Source organism: Orcinus orca, chromosome 2 (assembly GCF_937001465.1).
Source record: "Orcinus orca chromosome 2, mOrcOrc1.1, whole genome shotgun sequence".
NCBI lineage: Eukaryota > Metazoa > Chordata > Mammalia > Artiodactyla > Delphinidae > Orcinus > Orcinus orca.
In genome coordinates, this window is record NC_064560.1 from 99,708,752 (window position 1) to 99,725,324 (window position 16,573).

Sequence of the window (16,573 nt, forward strand, 5' to 3'; positions counted from 1 at the left end):
TGGCGAATTCCGGAGTCTGCTCAGTCGCGGAGAACCGCCGCGCAGGCTCGTGGGAAGTTGCGATTGTATTGTTCTTTACCGGGCGCGGCGATCCAGACCGACCCGGTTCTGCAGAGGGGCCGCCCGTGGAGGGGTAACAGTGGTCTCCTTCTCGTCTGAGCCGGGCGGCTACCGCTCTCCAGAGTGCCCCGCCTCTGTCCGGGTGTTCGGAGAGAGATAGCGGTAGGGTGTGTTTATGTTCAGTGCAAACATTTTGTTGCCCAGGGGAAAGGTTTTGGTGGGGAGAAAGATAAGCCGTTTTCGGGATGTTCACTGATCTGTAGGCTGGATTGCGTCTTTTAGAGGGACGGTCCCTCGGTGACCCAACTTGAAGAGTTTTATTAAACTCTCAGGTGGAGTAGACATACAGTGTAATTAGTGGATTGTCAAAACAGTGGCAACCCTCCACCCCCCACGTTGGCGTTAAGTGTGCTAAAAGCATATAATTTCTTGATTACTCCAGTTTTGAAGACGATTTTCATTTCCATTGTATTCCAGGACCAACTGCATCATTTTGTTGTTGTGTAAAGTGCTTTATTTTAGGTTAACTTTTTGACTTCCTCCATAGTATACTTAAAGACCTTAAAATATGTTTAAGAGAATTAGATTGGAAGTTTTTCCGGAGTGCTTCGGATTAGTATAGACAAATTTGATAATTTAGAAAATATCTGAATATTTCATGTAGTGGATTGTTTTCGTTCTTTTCTTTGTAACTTTGACTGCAGAGCCAAGCATATTTTTGTCCTGTCTTATACTTCGTCTGAGGATGATACTTTGTAGGTAGACTTCTATTGTAGTTTGTAGTGTTCATTTTCTAGCGAAACAGATTAGGAGCTTCTAGTAGATGTTTAGTTTGAAATATCTGTGCTGGATACCCTCTATAAGGGCCTTTGTTTTTACATTTGTATTTAAGTTCTAAATGTGGCTTACAAGAAATTTCTGTTTTCACTTTTTGTTAGACACCGGTTTATATGAGGTAGTAAAAAGTAAGGCGTCCACGTGAGGCAGTTTAAACTCCTGATGAGCAGTAGTCTATAAAATATCCTTTGCTTTTCAAGAGTGAAACAGTAAGAATAGAAACTGGTGTATTCTGATGGTCGAAGAAAAAGTATAAATTGACAGCATAATCTTTGTGGGCTAAGGCCCTTTTTAAACAAAAATTTTCTAAATTCAGAACTCCGGAGTCATTTATAAAGTACCATTTCTCATTAAACATTGGTTAAAAGGTTACTTACTTTTTGATGTTTGTTTTAAGCAGAACTTTTTCAAAAAGACACTAAGAAATCTTTCATTTTAAAATTAGCATCAAGATTGTAGCTTTTGGGTGTATGGAGATATTTGTAATTTAATTGTAATATATAATATTTTAATTACAAATCTGAGCTTTTATGGTCAAGTTTGTAAGAAGTTTTTATGAGGATGATAGAATAGAATACATACAGATTCTCTTATGAGAGACTGAATATGTTTGTGTAGATTAGAAGAAGCTGTAGTGGAAATATGGATTTAACTTTAAAGTATAAATCATTTTTAGGTACTTAATTATCCTTTTTAGTTGCTTTCCCCTATCCGATTTGTCAGTCACTGTTTTGCATTAGTTTTTTCTTGCTCTTAGTGTGTTGGTGAGAAGCTGGAAAAGAGAATGTGTTTAGAATCATAAAACTAAACTTTCCTAAAGTTGTCCATTTCTTGCACATGTCCCAGCCTATGCTGTATTTGTAGGAAGATACCATAAATTTTCTAGAGTTTAATGTCTATTTAGACATGACTCAAATATATACATAAAAATATTTTATGCAACCACATTATAAATTTATTAGAACTTCTGATTAAGTATAGCCCAAAGAATTTTTATGTATGTGTGAATTATACTTTTTTAACACAAATATGTTGGTGAGTTGATGTTTTTTCTTTCTCCTCTTTTAAAAAAATTAATTGGTGTGTTTGAGAGGTCCACAGGTATTTTAGCTGTAGCAGTAAATTCAGTCCCATGTTTTGGTTTAATGAAATCATACTTTAAATGAACTTTAGAATATGACACTTTTTTTTTTTTTTTTGATGGAGGCACGGCTCGTGGGGATCTAAGTTCCCCGATGACCAGGGATCCAACTGGGGCCCTTGGCAGTGAGAGTGCGGAGTCTTAACCACTAGACTTCCAGGGAATTCCGACATGTTTTTTATATTAAAAAATCTGGTGTAAATGCTTCGCTTTGTAGCATGCATTATAAAGAAATAAGTTTTCTGGAAGTTTGGCCAAAAGTATTAAAAGTATCAAAGTTTAAGCTTAAACTATTTCACTTTTACCAGCAAGTAAGGGCCTATGATGAAATTAATAAAGGGGACAGACTTCTTGTCTTCATCTTTTTTTAAATAAATTTATTTATTTTTGGCTGCGTTGGGTCTTCGTTGCTGCGTGTGGGCTTTCTCTAGTTGTGGCGAGCGGGGGCTGCTCTTCATTGCGGTGCGAAGGCTTCTCCTTGCGGTGGCTTCTCTTGTTGCTGAGCACAGGCTCTAGGCGCACGGGCTTCAGTAGTTGCAGCACGTGGGCTCAGTAGTTGTGGCTAGTGGGCTCTAGAGCGCAGGCTCAGTATTTGTGGTACACGGGCTTAGTTGCTCCACAGCATGTGGGATCTTCCTGGAATAGGGCTCGAACCCATGTCCTCTACATTGGCAGGCGGATTCTTAACCACTGCGCCACCAGGGAAGTCGTGTCTTTTGTCTTTAAGGAGCTCTGACTCTTCATCTTTTCAACCTGAGATTGATAATCCAGTTAGCTGTATCATCTTGAGAAGGCCCATTTCAAGCCATCCCCTACATTAGCAGTATCTTTTCTGTGTGTGTACAGGACCTCTCTGAGTAGCAGGGTTTGAGAGAACTGGGCATGGCAAGCACCTCTGTCTTTTCTGATCTCCCTTTTATAACTTGTTTAAGATCTTCAAGGGTGTTTATTATCTAATATTTTAAAAATTATCTTACGAACTTGTAGGATGGAGCAGGGAGAGTAAAGGGACATTTCTGTGATGTCTGCTGTGTATCTGATACTGTGTTAGAAGTTTCGCTTTTCAACATATATGAGGGAGTGGTGATATTTTACATTTGAAGAAACAGGCTTGAAGAAATAATTTTTCTGGCATCATCCACCTGCTAAGTGGTGAATTAGATATTCAAACCCAAGCCAGTTTGACCTCAAAGCCTAGGCATTTTACCCATTGCCCCCCATACCTTTTTTAAAATAATTAATTAATTATTGCCTGCGTTGGGTCTTTGTTGCTGCACACGGGCTTTCTCTAGTTGCAGACAGCGGGGGCTATTCTTCGTTGTGGTGTGCAGACTTCTCATTGAGATGACTTCTCTTGTTGGGGAGCATGGGCTCTAGGTGCACTGGCTTCAGTAGTTGTGGCACACAGGCTCAGTAGTTGTGGCACACAGGCTCAGTAGTTGTGGTGCACGGGCTTAGTTGCTCCGTAGCATGTGGGTTCTTCCCGGACCAGGGCTCAAACCCGTGTCCCCTGTATTGGCAGGCGAATTCTTAACCACTGTGCCACCAGGGAAACCCCTGTGTCCCTTTTAAATGGGCTGAATTTAATCTTAAATGATGGAGGTTTAGTATAAGAACAGCTTACAGTTTGGGGCTAAACTTGCTTTAGCTGTCAATTTTTGTACTTGGAAAAAGGAGCAATACTAAGGATAAATGGAAAAACTGGAATAATCCTGCCAGTTAGATTCCTATGAGGGCAGTAACACTGCTGTCTAGCAGTGTGAAAGCTTTGCCTTAGGACTACTGGGGTAGGGACAGTCCTGTCCTAGCTAGGTTGCAGGAAAAAGCAGTACTGAGAATAGTTCTCAGGGGGTGTAGACTCTCTTTGATGTTGGGTGAATTCATTCTGAAGCTACTACAATTCCAATTAAACAATGTGAGAACATGTACAGTTAGAACATTGCTGTTTAGTCACCAGTGTTTATTGTATGTCTATGGCTCGTAGGAGTCATGACGGCACAGTCTTGAGTGAGAAGAGAAGAAAAAACATTGAGTTTGTCAGAGTAGACAGAAATGCCAAGATATAAAAATAGAGTTCCAATTATGTATTGTAGCTGCAGTTGAAATGAGGATTTATTAAGCTGGAGGGACATCAGCCAGTTTGGGAGAGCTTTTTGAGATAGAAGAGAATGGCTTATAGTGTAGTAAGATGCATGTAGGCTTACTTGCCTGGAATGGAGAGTCCATGGCAGGAAATAAGGAGAAATGCTAACTGGGCCATAATGACTGGGACTCTCATTATTCATATAATAGGCCATGATAACTATGAAGAAGAGTATTGTGGAATTTTGGTTGGCTGAGCAGTTGGGATATGATACAATAAGGAATAAATTAGCTGCTTGATGAACTGGGTGATTGAGTCCTGGGTTAGGGTAGTGATTGTAGAAACAAATACGGGTACAACAAGAAATCATATGGAAGAAAAACTAGTAAAACTTGGCAAATGTTTAATGTGAAGGTATCACAATTTATTGAGGGCTTACTCTGTGTTGAGTTTGGATCTTAGAGGCTGTTGCATTGGAGAGAGTGTAGTTTTATAAAGCTTTGAGGACCTCAGCCTTTGAAGTTGAAAGTGTCTAAGATCTTGAATCTAGATTGAAGGTTATAGGTTGGGATGTGTGTCAGAGTTGAATTTTATCCTACTTGCAAACTAATACTTTTGTTGGGCATTGGTTAAAACTTTGCACAGTCCTTCAATAATCTGTGGTTAGTCACTTGGGAAGCACTGTTCCTGACAGTTGGGAGATAGAAGTTTGGTGAATTTGAGGTGGAGAGGAGAAGTTAAAGGTACATTAATGAGTATATTTTTACCTTACAAGTATATATTTACTGTCCTTCAGTTGAAATTAGGCTCTTCAGTTCAAGAATATGCTTGAGGGTTTCCCTGGTGGCGCAATGGTTGAGAGTCCACCTGCCGATGCAGGGGACGCGGGTTCGTGCCCCGGTCCGGGAAGATCCCACATGCCACGGAGCGGCTGGGCCCGTGAGCCATGGCCGCTGAGCCTGCGCGTCCGGAGCCTGTGCTCCGCAACGGGAGAGGCCACAACAGTGAGAAAAGACTATGCTTGATATTGTTGATTATATGTGAATTGTGAAATTCCTATTTCAGACACAAATTGGGGAAAAGAATGTGACTTCTGCGTTTGAGGCAAATGTACATATATGATTTGTGGAGCAGAATTTTCTTTCGTTTATTTTTGCTTGCATTAACGATTGCAAGGGATATATATGTACACATATTTTTTGAAAAACTTTGAACTTTGGATTTAATTTTCAAAAGAATATGGATAGAATCCTATACTTATGAATTGGGTAGAATATTAATTTGCTTCTTTTTTCCTAAGAATTAAGTGGGAGAAGTTTGTAAAATGCTGAAGAGATTGTAAAGTGATGTGCAAATATTGTTAAAAATATGTTGTTTCCAGGCCTAATTTCATTTGGAATCTATTAGTTACAAAATATAGATAAATAAATGTATTTTTAAAAGTTGAAATACTAGAACATCATTATCAAACATTAGCAACTAGAATTTGAGAAATCCATAATTCCTTCTCGAACACAGTTCTATTACTTTTTAATATTAATCATTCAGTCTTTTAAAATGCCTGTTATTATGAATTTACATCATAGTATTTATGTGGTTTTGTAGCTTTTAAAAAATTAATGTGTAGTTAAAATGTATACACAAGCAGACACTGAAATATTTATAAGTAGTCTGGAGATAGTTTTGGTTGTCACAACTTGAGGAATGCTTACTAGCATCTAGTGGGTAGAAGCCAGAGATGCTGTGAAACATCTTTTACAATGCATAGGGCAGCCCCCACACAGCAAAGAATTATCGGGCCAAAACTGAGGCTGAGAAACTCTGCTCTAGCAAGGAATTTGCTGTCTTTGTCCTCTTCATCTTTTTTATTGTTTTTGTTATTTCTGATAGCTTACTGTCTTGATTACTCAAGTCACATAAACTCCCCATATTCTTATCCTGTTGAAGCCTTCCTCCTCCAGTGTTCTGTGCACTACAGTTAGCAAAAAAATTTTTTTCCAGCATTGCCCATTCTTCATCTTTGAGTTTGCATTTGGGAAGAAAATCTGATTCTCTTAATTTATAGTAGTGATTGAATGACTGATAGCCCATGAGGATTATCTGAAAACCAAAGCAAACCAGTTTCTTGTTAACCCAGAAGAGCCATGGATTAGCAGGATTTTAGTTTCTGTGGAAAGATACTTTGAGGCACTTAACCAGTAGCTTACTCTGCAAATCTCTCTTCAGAATTAGTTCTATTCAACTTCAACTTTTCACAATTTATTTTCTTCAAAATTTTAACTCATAAGTACTCAAAAACTTTCATGTCTTTTTCATAACTCCATCTCTCCCTCCCCTTATTGTCATTGGTAGCACCTTTGGCAGAATTGTTTTATCTACACATCAGATTTCCTGGGAGGAGGTGGAGGCAGATGGTTTGGGGTACAATATGGGAGAAGGGTGGGGTGCTGAGAGTAGGTTTAGGATAAAATGCAAAGTGTGGGGTAAATATATATCAACATTGCAGTGGTGGCTGGAGCCATTTTGTGTGTGTGTGTGTGTGTGTGTGTGTGTGTGTATGTATGTGTGGTGGGCTGAAAGTCAAAGTCCCTTCTCTGTACTTATGTTTGCATTTACTTAAAATGGTGTAAAGGCATTTCAAATCAGCATAGAAATCTAAATTATGTACGTATTCCACTTTTGGATTTTTAAGTTGTATTTCATAAGTAGTTGAAGTTTAATACAATTGGTAGGTTTTCACTATCGATGTTTTATGTCCTTTGTGATAGGTTTAGTTTAAAATTTATAGTTTATAATTTCACTTTGAGCCAGCTAACTTTACTATTTTTAATTCTTAGAGACGAGCATATCTGAAAAAGTGGGTATGTTGGAATATGCTTATAATTGTAGACATACTCTCCTATTTTGAGCTTTCACTTGTAACTGTTAGGTGTAGATATTTGTAGAAAATGATTTGACTGGTTTCTAGTGAAGAAATAGATACTGTGGCTTAAGTTTGAAGTCACAATTTAGAAGTAACTTTTCCAAGACTGCAGTAAAGGCACTTAAGTATATTGCTGAAATATAGGACACTATAGTTCCTGGAAGTCTACCTTTGTCATACAAGAGAACAGCTTTGTTAATGGTATTTAGTGCTTCAAGATCAGAGTGAATACATATCAAATATAAGAAGCATTGGTCAACCCAGTGTGATGCCTCAGACACAGTTGATGACTCAAGTTCCTTAGGAAGGAAATACACTTTAAAGTTGTGGAAAAATGCTCTTGGTTCCTAATTTTAAAATTACACAAGTGAAAAGTCTGTAGAAAACAACTTGATTACAAGTAATTTTTCTGACGAATGGAAGTGTGCCAGCCTTAGCTTATTCTTACACATCCTCTCATTTATTGTAATTGAGTTTTTCTGTAAATAGGGAGATATGTAATGTCAAAAGATTTTTGCAGATTTCTTTCCCCCATCCTTAAGACTGTACTGTCAACTTTCTTTGATATTAATAGGAAAACAAGTTTATTTCTTACATAATATTGCTCTCCCACAAAAAGGTGTTATCCACCATCAGTAAGATATACTCTGTTTTTTCCCCCGATGTTAATGAAATTTTCATTCTGCGTTTTTTTGCCCTATTCTTTTTTTCTTTTTTCTTTTTTTTTTTGGTGGTACGCGAGCCTCTCACTGCTGTGGCCTCTCCTGTTGCGGAGCACAGGCTCCTGACGCGCAGGCTCAGCGGCCATGGCTCACGGGCCCAGCCGCTCCGCGGCATGTGGGATCTTCCCGGACCAGGGCACAAACCCGTGTCCCCTGCATCGGCAGGCGGACTCTCAACCACTGTGCCACCAGGGAAGCCCGAGGAAGGAAGCTTTTGTTTGCAAGCATTCCTGAGAAGTAAGATGCTGCCTACCCATGGAATATGGGAAATAATCATAATGGTTAGCATTTATGGTATACTTACTATATTCCAGGTATGATTCTTAAAGTATAATGAGGTTGTTAGATTCTGCCTTTGTACGAAGATTGGGTTATTTTGCCATCAGAGCATAATTTAGGCTCTTTGTACTTATAGTATTTGAGCCATTTGACTTTTGGTCAGTCAGGTTCTTTGAAAGGTTTTTTGTTTTTCTTCGTTTTTTTTTTGACATTAGAAAATGTTTACAGTTAAGACGGGAGAAGCACCTTAGAGAACATTTTATGCATAATACCATTTCAGTTTTGTCACAGATAAATTTATACATGTATTCTTTTTTTTTTTTTTTGCGGTACGCGGGCCTCTCACTGTTGTGGCCTCTCCTGTTGCGGAGCACAGGCTCCGGACGCGCAGGCTCAGCGGCCATGGCTCACGGGCCTAGCCTCTCCGCGGCATGTGGGATCTTCCCGGACTGGAGCACGAACCCGAGTCCCCTGCATCGGCAGGGGGGTGGACTCTCAACCACTGCGCCACCAGGGAAGCCCCCTATACATGTATTCATTTTTTAAAAGCTTGAGGACAGATACTAAATCTCTTGATGGTGAGATATAGGTTATATCTTTTACAAAAGTATCTATTACAAAGCTTTTGTGATACGGAAAAAGAAAAAAACATTTTTTAAAGTTGGATTACCTTTAGTAAATACCATTATCCTGGTGACTTTGAAAACAGTCACAGGAAATAAAATACTGTTCTCAAATTGTGGAAAGGGAGAGAGCGCCTTAAGATCTCCAGTGGCAAGGAGACCGAGTTGTTTTTTCTACTTAGAATCTGCTGGCCATTTTTCTGCCATTCTTGTATTGTAGGTGATTTTTTGTGTGTGTGTGTTGCTTTACTTTTTTAGTTTTTTTTTTTTAAAAATTAATTATATGTTTTCTCCATCTTATAGGTCCAGTCCAATTATTCTTCTACCAATTTTACACATAGGCATTTGCTTGATATACTGTTTAATTTTTCCTAACTTTTTATCTTAAAAATGTATGTATTTTCTGAAAAGTTGGAAGTATATATAGTCCAGTTAACATTTATATACCTTTAACCTAAGTTTATTAGTGATTATCTTTCACCACGTTTGCTTTATCGCTCTTAATATGTATTCTTTTTTTTTGTTCTGAACCCCCTAAAGTAAGTTGATACCCTTAAAATCTTAAGTATGCATCTCGTAAGGTTAAGGACATTGTCCTTACATGACCAAGAAGATTCTTTTTTATTTTTTAATTGTTCAAATTTCCCACGGAGCTTGTAGGTACTAAGTACCATATGAGTTTATTATATGTTTTGTGAAGGCCAGATTTCTGGCAACTACAACTAAGGACTAGAAAGTAAAACACTGTTGGTATGCTTTTATGTATAGGTAAAAAAGAGTAATAGTAGAGAAAGGAGACATTGACAGAATAACTACACAGCAGGATGGAGCTATTTTATGTAGGAACAATGGCACAATAACATAATAGCTTAGAGCTTATCATATCATTATGACCTCTTAGGTTGAAGATTAATAAGGGTGAGCCTGGCTCAAGAAGATGTTAAAGTAGAGGGGAAAAAAAATCAGTAATGGTTCAAAAGGAAAGATATTAGGCACATAGATAAACCCCAATTATCTAGAAATTTTGCTCAGTGGAACCTGTCATTTTCCTTTGATGTCAGATTACTAACATCTTACTGTACTCTAGGTTAAATGTACTTTATTTTCATCATTGTCTAGTAACAGATCTGTTTCTCCATTGTTAAGGACTTTACATGATGAGAACGTCTTCAGTGAGTATTCTATTCTTTATCAGAAGGGAGAAAAGGAGTTAAAGATTGCCATCCATTGAGTCCTTCCTGTTACCTTCCCTGTCATTCATGTTGCCCTGCTTGGGTAATATATCAGTGATAAAAGAAGCTCCAGTTCTGTATTCAGGGGCAGCAGCAGAACATTAGTTTTTTTGCATTGTTTGTTGTTGTTTTGTTTTTTACTCCTAGACTTGTAGGCTATGATTCCTTTTGTACAGATCTATTTCATCTAAATAAAGGATTTAAATTAGAGGATGAAAATAGTAGTCTGTTTTGGGCCACAAATCACATGTTAATTTAAATGGCAACAGACCTTTGGAAGAAGAAGTTTCTGTGCTGGTACTTACTTATTAGGTGTGTTAAATAACCCCTAATATGATGATGACCCCTATATTTGTATCTCCAGCCTAGGACTCTCTTGAATTCTAGACTCCTGTTTCCCAGCTACATCTCCAGCTAGATGTCTGGTGGGCATCTGAAACTTAACATGTCCAAAACCAAACCTCTGATTCCTCTTACCCCAGTCTTTTTTCCTGTAGTCTTTCCCATCTCAGTAAATGGGATCTCCATTCTTAAGTTGCTTAGGCAAAAATACTTTTGAGTTATCCTTGATTCCTCTTTTCACTTACACCCTGCATGCAAATCCTGTCAGCTTCTCCTTTAGAGTATATGCAAATTTTGACAACTTCTCATTAGCTCCACTGCTACAGCATCCATCTCACTTTAATTACCGTAAAACCTGCTAACTCTTCTTCCTGTTCTCTTGTTCTCCCAGTCTCTTCTCAACATAGCAGTCAATGTGATTGTGTTCAAAAGCTGCTTTGGTCAAAACCGTCCACTGGTACATTGTATACTTTAAAATGGTTAAAATGGTGAGGTTTATGTTCTGTGAATTGTACCTCAACAAAAAAGTAATAGCAAAATAAATTTAAAAACCCATTCAGTGGCTTAATATTTTAAGTAAAATCCAATGTCCTTATAGTGGCTTCTAAGGCCCTACCTGAGGTACATGTATGCTTGTTCTCCCTACCTCCTGCCCCCAGTCCTTCCCCACTGTTCATTTCTGCTCCAGCCACACAGAGCTCTTTAAAAATTGCCAGGCTTGCTCCTGTCTCAGGGATTTTGCACTTGCTGATCCTTTTACATGGAACAGTTTCCCCCTTAGATTGCTGTATTATCTACCCTCTTTCTTTTTTAAGTTAAAAAAAAATTACATGGTGGTGAAATACATGTAAAATTTACCAGCTTAACCATTTTTAGCTGTGTGATTCAGTAGTATTTAAGTACACTCACATTGTTGTACTTTGCTCTCTTTCTGAGTCTTTACTGAAATATTATGAAGTCTTCTGATTACCTCATATAAATACATACATATAATACAAACCCCTTCCTTGGCATTCTCTATCCAGTCACCCGTGATAACACTCTTATAGCCATCCCAAGTTGTTTACTTGTTCACAGGGAACTCTATTCAATATCCTGTGATAACCCATAATGGAAAAGAATATGAAAAAATATATATGTATAACTGAGTCACTTTGCTGTACGGAGAAATTAACACACCATTGTAAATCAAATATCCTTCAATAAAATAAAATAAATTGATTATGCGCCGAAAAAAAATGAAGTTATTTACTTGTTTGTCTTACTGTCTGCCTTCCTTCTCTAGAATAAAGTTTTCTAAGGTCAGTAATTTTGTTTTGTTAGCTGCTATATTCCCAGCATCTAAAACAATGCCCATATAGTATATAGTGCATATAGTAAGTGCCCATTATATGTGCTGAGTGAATAGATGAATGATTACTGAACTAGATAATTTCACTTTTTATGAATTACATAAGAATTCCAATTTTCTAAGAGTATGTCTGGAAAAAAAGCCTTCAAAGCTTATAATTAATCTTTTTTACTTTAATTGACTTTAAAATGGAATGAAAATACCATTTTTGTTAGTGTATTGATTTTGCTCATTAGTTTTATATGCCCAGTTAATTAAAAGAATTAGGTAGGTTGAATGGGTTAAAATATTCTTTATAGAAACCAAATTGCTTTTTCTCAACTACTATGTGTTCCTGTTAAAAAATATTATTAAAGCACTTAGCACTTGTCATTCACTGCAAAAATTAGACTAAAAGGTGAAATGTAGAACGTCTTCATGGTTATCTGATTTTACTCAATAAAACTTGTAAACTTTGCTATATTCCTAAGATGAAACTTTAAAAAACCCATTTTCATTTTAGGGTAAATTTAGAATCACAGAATGTTTGAGCTAGAAGGAAGTTTTGGGAACTTCCCTGGTGGGGCAGTAGTTAAGAATCCGCCTGCCAATGCAGGGGACACGGGTCTGAGCCCTGGTCTGGGAAGATTCCACATGCTGTGGAGCAACTAAGCCCGTGTGCCACAACTACTGAGCCTGCGCTCTAGAGCCTGTGAGCCACAACTACCAAGCCCTCATGCCACAACTGGTGAAGCCCACGCTCCTAGAGCCCATGCTCTGCAACAAGAGAAGCTACCGCAATGAGAAGCCCGTGCACCACAATGCGGAATAACCCCTGCTTGCCACAACTAGAGGAAGATGGTGCACAGCAACGAAGACCCAATGCAGCCATAAATAAATAAATAAATAAATAAATTTATAAAAAATAAAAGGAACTTTTGTAGTTTTGGGTGGGTCACTTAACCTCTCTGTGCCTTATCCTAAGATTAATTGTACTTGCCCTGCAATGTTGTTATGAGGGTGAAATGAGAGAATACATTCATTCATTAATTTAACCATAATTTACTGAATTCTTACCTGTTATGTACTGTACACTATTCTAAGCCCCTTATATATATTAAGTGATTTAATCCATATAACAACACTGTTAGGTATAGGTATTGCTATTTCACTTATTTTACGGACAGGGAAAATGAGGCACAGAGAGGTAGGTAACTTGTCCAAGATCACTCAACTAGTAAGTGGCACAGTTGGGATTCTAACACGTTACTTATAAATAAAGATAATGCTTGCTAAACTGTTGAAACATAAAGTAAGATATGTTGACCATATACTTCCATGGTTATTGAAAAACTTCATTACGAAAAGGAATATAACATTTTTAACTGTTCAGAAAGTCATGCAAAATGGTGATGAAAGCTGCATAGGTAATTGCAGAGACAAATACCTGAAATGCACTCATTAGCATCAATAGAAGATTAAAAAAAAACTTACCTAGCGAATAGATCTATAATAATTTTAATTTTAACAAGTAGCACTTTGCAAATACTAGACCTGTTAGAAATTCTGATGCTTCTTGGATGAGTATCATAGATCACATTTTCTGATGATTGATTTATGGCTTTCTTATCAGCAAGGTATAGGCTGCTTTCTTTATAAATTCATATGAAAAAGGAAATTTCCGTGAAACGTTGAGTGGATTCATTAATTCTTACAGCAAACATTTACTGAGCACCTGTTTTCTTACTCTGTTTAGGTAATGAGGGTACATCATTGAACAAATCAAAGTCCTTGTTCTCGTGGAACTTCTGGTGGTAGAGGGATATGTCAATAAAAAATAATATGAAGAAAGAGGAGGATATTAGAATGAGTATGATTGGGACATAAGCTTTTAGATAGGGTGATCAGAGAAAGCTTCTGAAGAAATTTTGTAGATATCTGAATGAAGTGTGCCAACCCTGCTTTGGGGGAAGATGTTCCAGGCAGAGGGACGATAAAGAGACTAATGTGGCTGTAATACACAGAGTAAAGGGAGAGTGGTAGAAGATAAGGTGAGACCCGTATGGAAGTGGAGTGGGGGAATGCAGCCCCTTATGAGGATCATCTTCAGCGTTATAAGCCACGGTTATGACTTTTTTTTTTGAGATTATAAATCATGATGAAGGCTGTGGAGGGGGAACAGCTAGTGAGGGGGTGGGTGAGGGGTGGAACATTTTGAGCAGAAGAGTGACACAATGTAACTTTATTTGAACATTATAACTCTGACTGCTGTGTGAAAAATAGACTGTCGGGGGTCGGGGGCAAGAGTGGAAGCTAAGAGGCCAGTTATTTGCAATGGTTTTTGATTGTCTAGAACCTTTTGAACCTTGCTTTGTTTGGCACATTTTCAGCCTTATGAATTCCATCTCCTTAATTTAGATTCCCCAGGCTTTCAGTTGCAACTAGGACACAGGCATGTAAACTAGTCTTCTGAACTAGGCTCCTCTAATCAGAAGCATCACTGGAGACCTGGATTCTGAACTGAGCAGACATGTATGCTTGCTGAAGTTTTGCCAATAGTGTGCATCTTTCAGACTGTTATGACAGATTTTTTCCCTAGTTGTTTTAAGGTTGTGTTTCTGGTACAAAAGTGGGATTGGAGAGGCAGGACAGTGTTGGTGTTTTTCACAAGGTATTTTTGGGGTAATTATGGTGTGTACTGCTGCTGCTTGGGATACCTGGATAATCTTAAGGAAGATAAAATGGGGAGGGTTCCAGTATATTGTCAAGTAGTAGAATATTACTTCAAGTAATAGACTATTGTATCAGAAGTATGGGAATTGATTAAGATCATAATGGAGAATACTTTAGTGTTTATGGAAAAATCTGTAAGTTCTGGATCAGGTTTCCTGTGTAGGATTTGCATGTTGGGATCACTGGTTGTCATTTACTCTTTTATATCCCCCCAACTTTTACTACTTATGTCTATCCTATTAACAAAAATATACTGCTGAATAATGAGTCATTATAGGATGCTTAATAGTTTCTTGGAGGTGAGTAGAATGTTGATTTTATTTATTTTCCTGAAGGGAGGACAAGCTGAACTATTCTGAATTGTCTTTGTTTTAGATTCTGGATTTTTTTTTTTTTTGAAAAAGTGTATAACTTAGGGAAGAGTAAAAGAAAGGCCAAATACCCATATGCTTACCACTTTGACTCACCATTTTTCTTTAAAAAAATTTTAATTAGCTTTATTGAGGTATAATTTCCATACAATAAAATTCAACAGTTAATTTTGAGAAAGGTATATAGTTGTTTAACCACCACCACCATAATAATAATAATAATAATAATATAGAATATTTACACTAACCAGTAAAGTTCCCTTGTGCTCTTTGCAGTCAATTCAGAATCCTTCTGATTTCCCTTTTGATTTCTTCTTTGACCCAAGGGCTATTTAGAAGTGTGTTAAGTTCTCAATATTTGGGAATTTTTCCAAGTATCTCCTACTGATTTAATTGCACTGTAGTCAGAAAACATACTGTCTGATTTCAGTCTTTTAAAATTTATGGAAACATGCTTTATGGCTTAGAATTAAGGTCTATCTTGGTGAATACTCCATGTGCCTGTGAAAAGAATATATACTCTATTGTTGGGTGGACTATTTTGTAAACGTTAATCAGGTCAAGTTGTTTGATAGTGTTCAGTCCTTATTTTTTGTCTACTTGTTCAGTGAGGAGTGTTCATGATTTCCAACTATAATTTACAGATTTGTCTACTTTCAGCTCTGTCAGCATTTTTAATTTTTAAAAAATTGTATTCCTCGTTCTTTTTTTAAAAAAAATATTTATTTAGGCTGTGCCACGTCTTAGTTGTGGCCCATGGGATCTTCGTTGAGGCATGTGGGATCTCCGGCCGCGGCATGCGGGATTTTTTTTTTCTTTTTCTTCTTGGTTGCGGCATGCATGCGGGATCTAGTTCCCCAACCAGGGATTGAACCTGGGCTCCCTGCACTGGGAGAGGGGCGTCCTACCCACTGGACCACCGGGGAAGTCCCCCGTCAGCTGTTTCTTCACATACTTTAAGCTCTGTTATGTGATGCACATTTAGGATTGTTATGTTCTTTCGATGGGTTATGAAATGTACTTTTTTAAAAAATGTATTTATTTTATTTATTTTTGGCTAAATTGGGTCTTCGTTGCTGCACGCGGGCTTTCTCTAGTTGTGGAGAGTGGGGACTACTCTTTGTTGTGGTGCGTGGGCTTCTCACTGCGGTGGCTTCTCGTTGCGGAGCATGGGCTTTAGGTGCACGGGCTCAGTAGTTGTGGCACGCAGGCTCAGTAGTTGTGGCTCACAGGCTCTAGAGTGCAGGCTCAGTAGTTGTGGCACATGGGCTTAGTTGCTCCGCGGCGTGTGGGATCTTCCTGGACCAGGGCTCGTACCCATGTCCCCTGCACTGGCAGGCGGATTCTTAACCACTGCGCCACCAGGGAAGCCCCTGAAATGTCTTTTTTTAATCCCTCTTTTTTTTTTTTTTTTTTCCTTTGGTTTGTTTGTTTTAAAGTTTACTTTGATAATACTGTAGGCACTCCAGCTTTCTTGGATTAGGGTTTGGATGGTATAACTCTTCCCTTTTTTTTTTTTTTTTGCGGTATGCGGGCCTCTCACTGTTGTGGCTCGCCCGTTGCGGAGCACAGGCTCCAGACGCACAGGCTCAGCGGCCATAGCTCACAGGCCCAGCCTCTCCGCGGCATGTGGGATCTTCCCGGACCGGGGCACGAACCCGTGTCCCCTGCATCGGCAGGCAGACGCTCAACCACTGCGCCACCAGGGAAGCCCCCTATTCTTTTCACTTTAACTCATCTTTATTTTTGTTGAAGTATCTTTTAGACAGCATGTATTAACATTTTCTTTCTTGAAAAATAATAAAATGACTTCCATTTAATTATGTTTAAATCATTAACTTTTAATGTAATTATTGATAAGATTGAGTTTAAAACTACCATCTTACTGTTTGTTTTC

At 38.1% G+C, this 16,573-nt stretch overlaps 1 protein-coding gene across 3 annotated transcripts in view; it reads left to right on the forward strand.

Annotated features, from left to right (window-relative positions):
• ADAM10 (ADAM metallopeptidase domain 10) overlaps nucleotides 1-16,573 on the forward strand; it is a 135,121-nt gene that overhangs the window by 24,308 nt on the left and 94,240 nt on the right. The window lies entirely within an intron of this gene.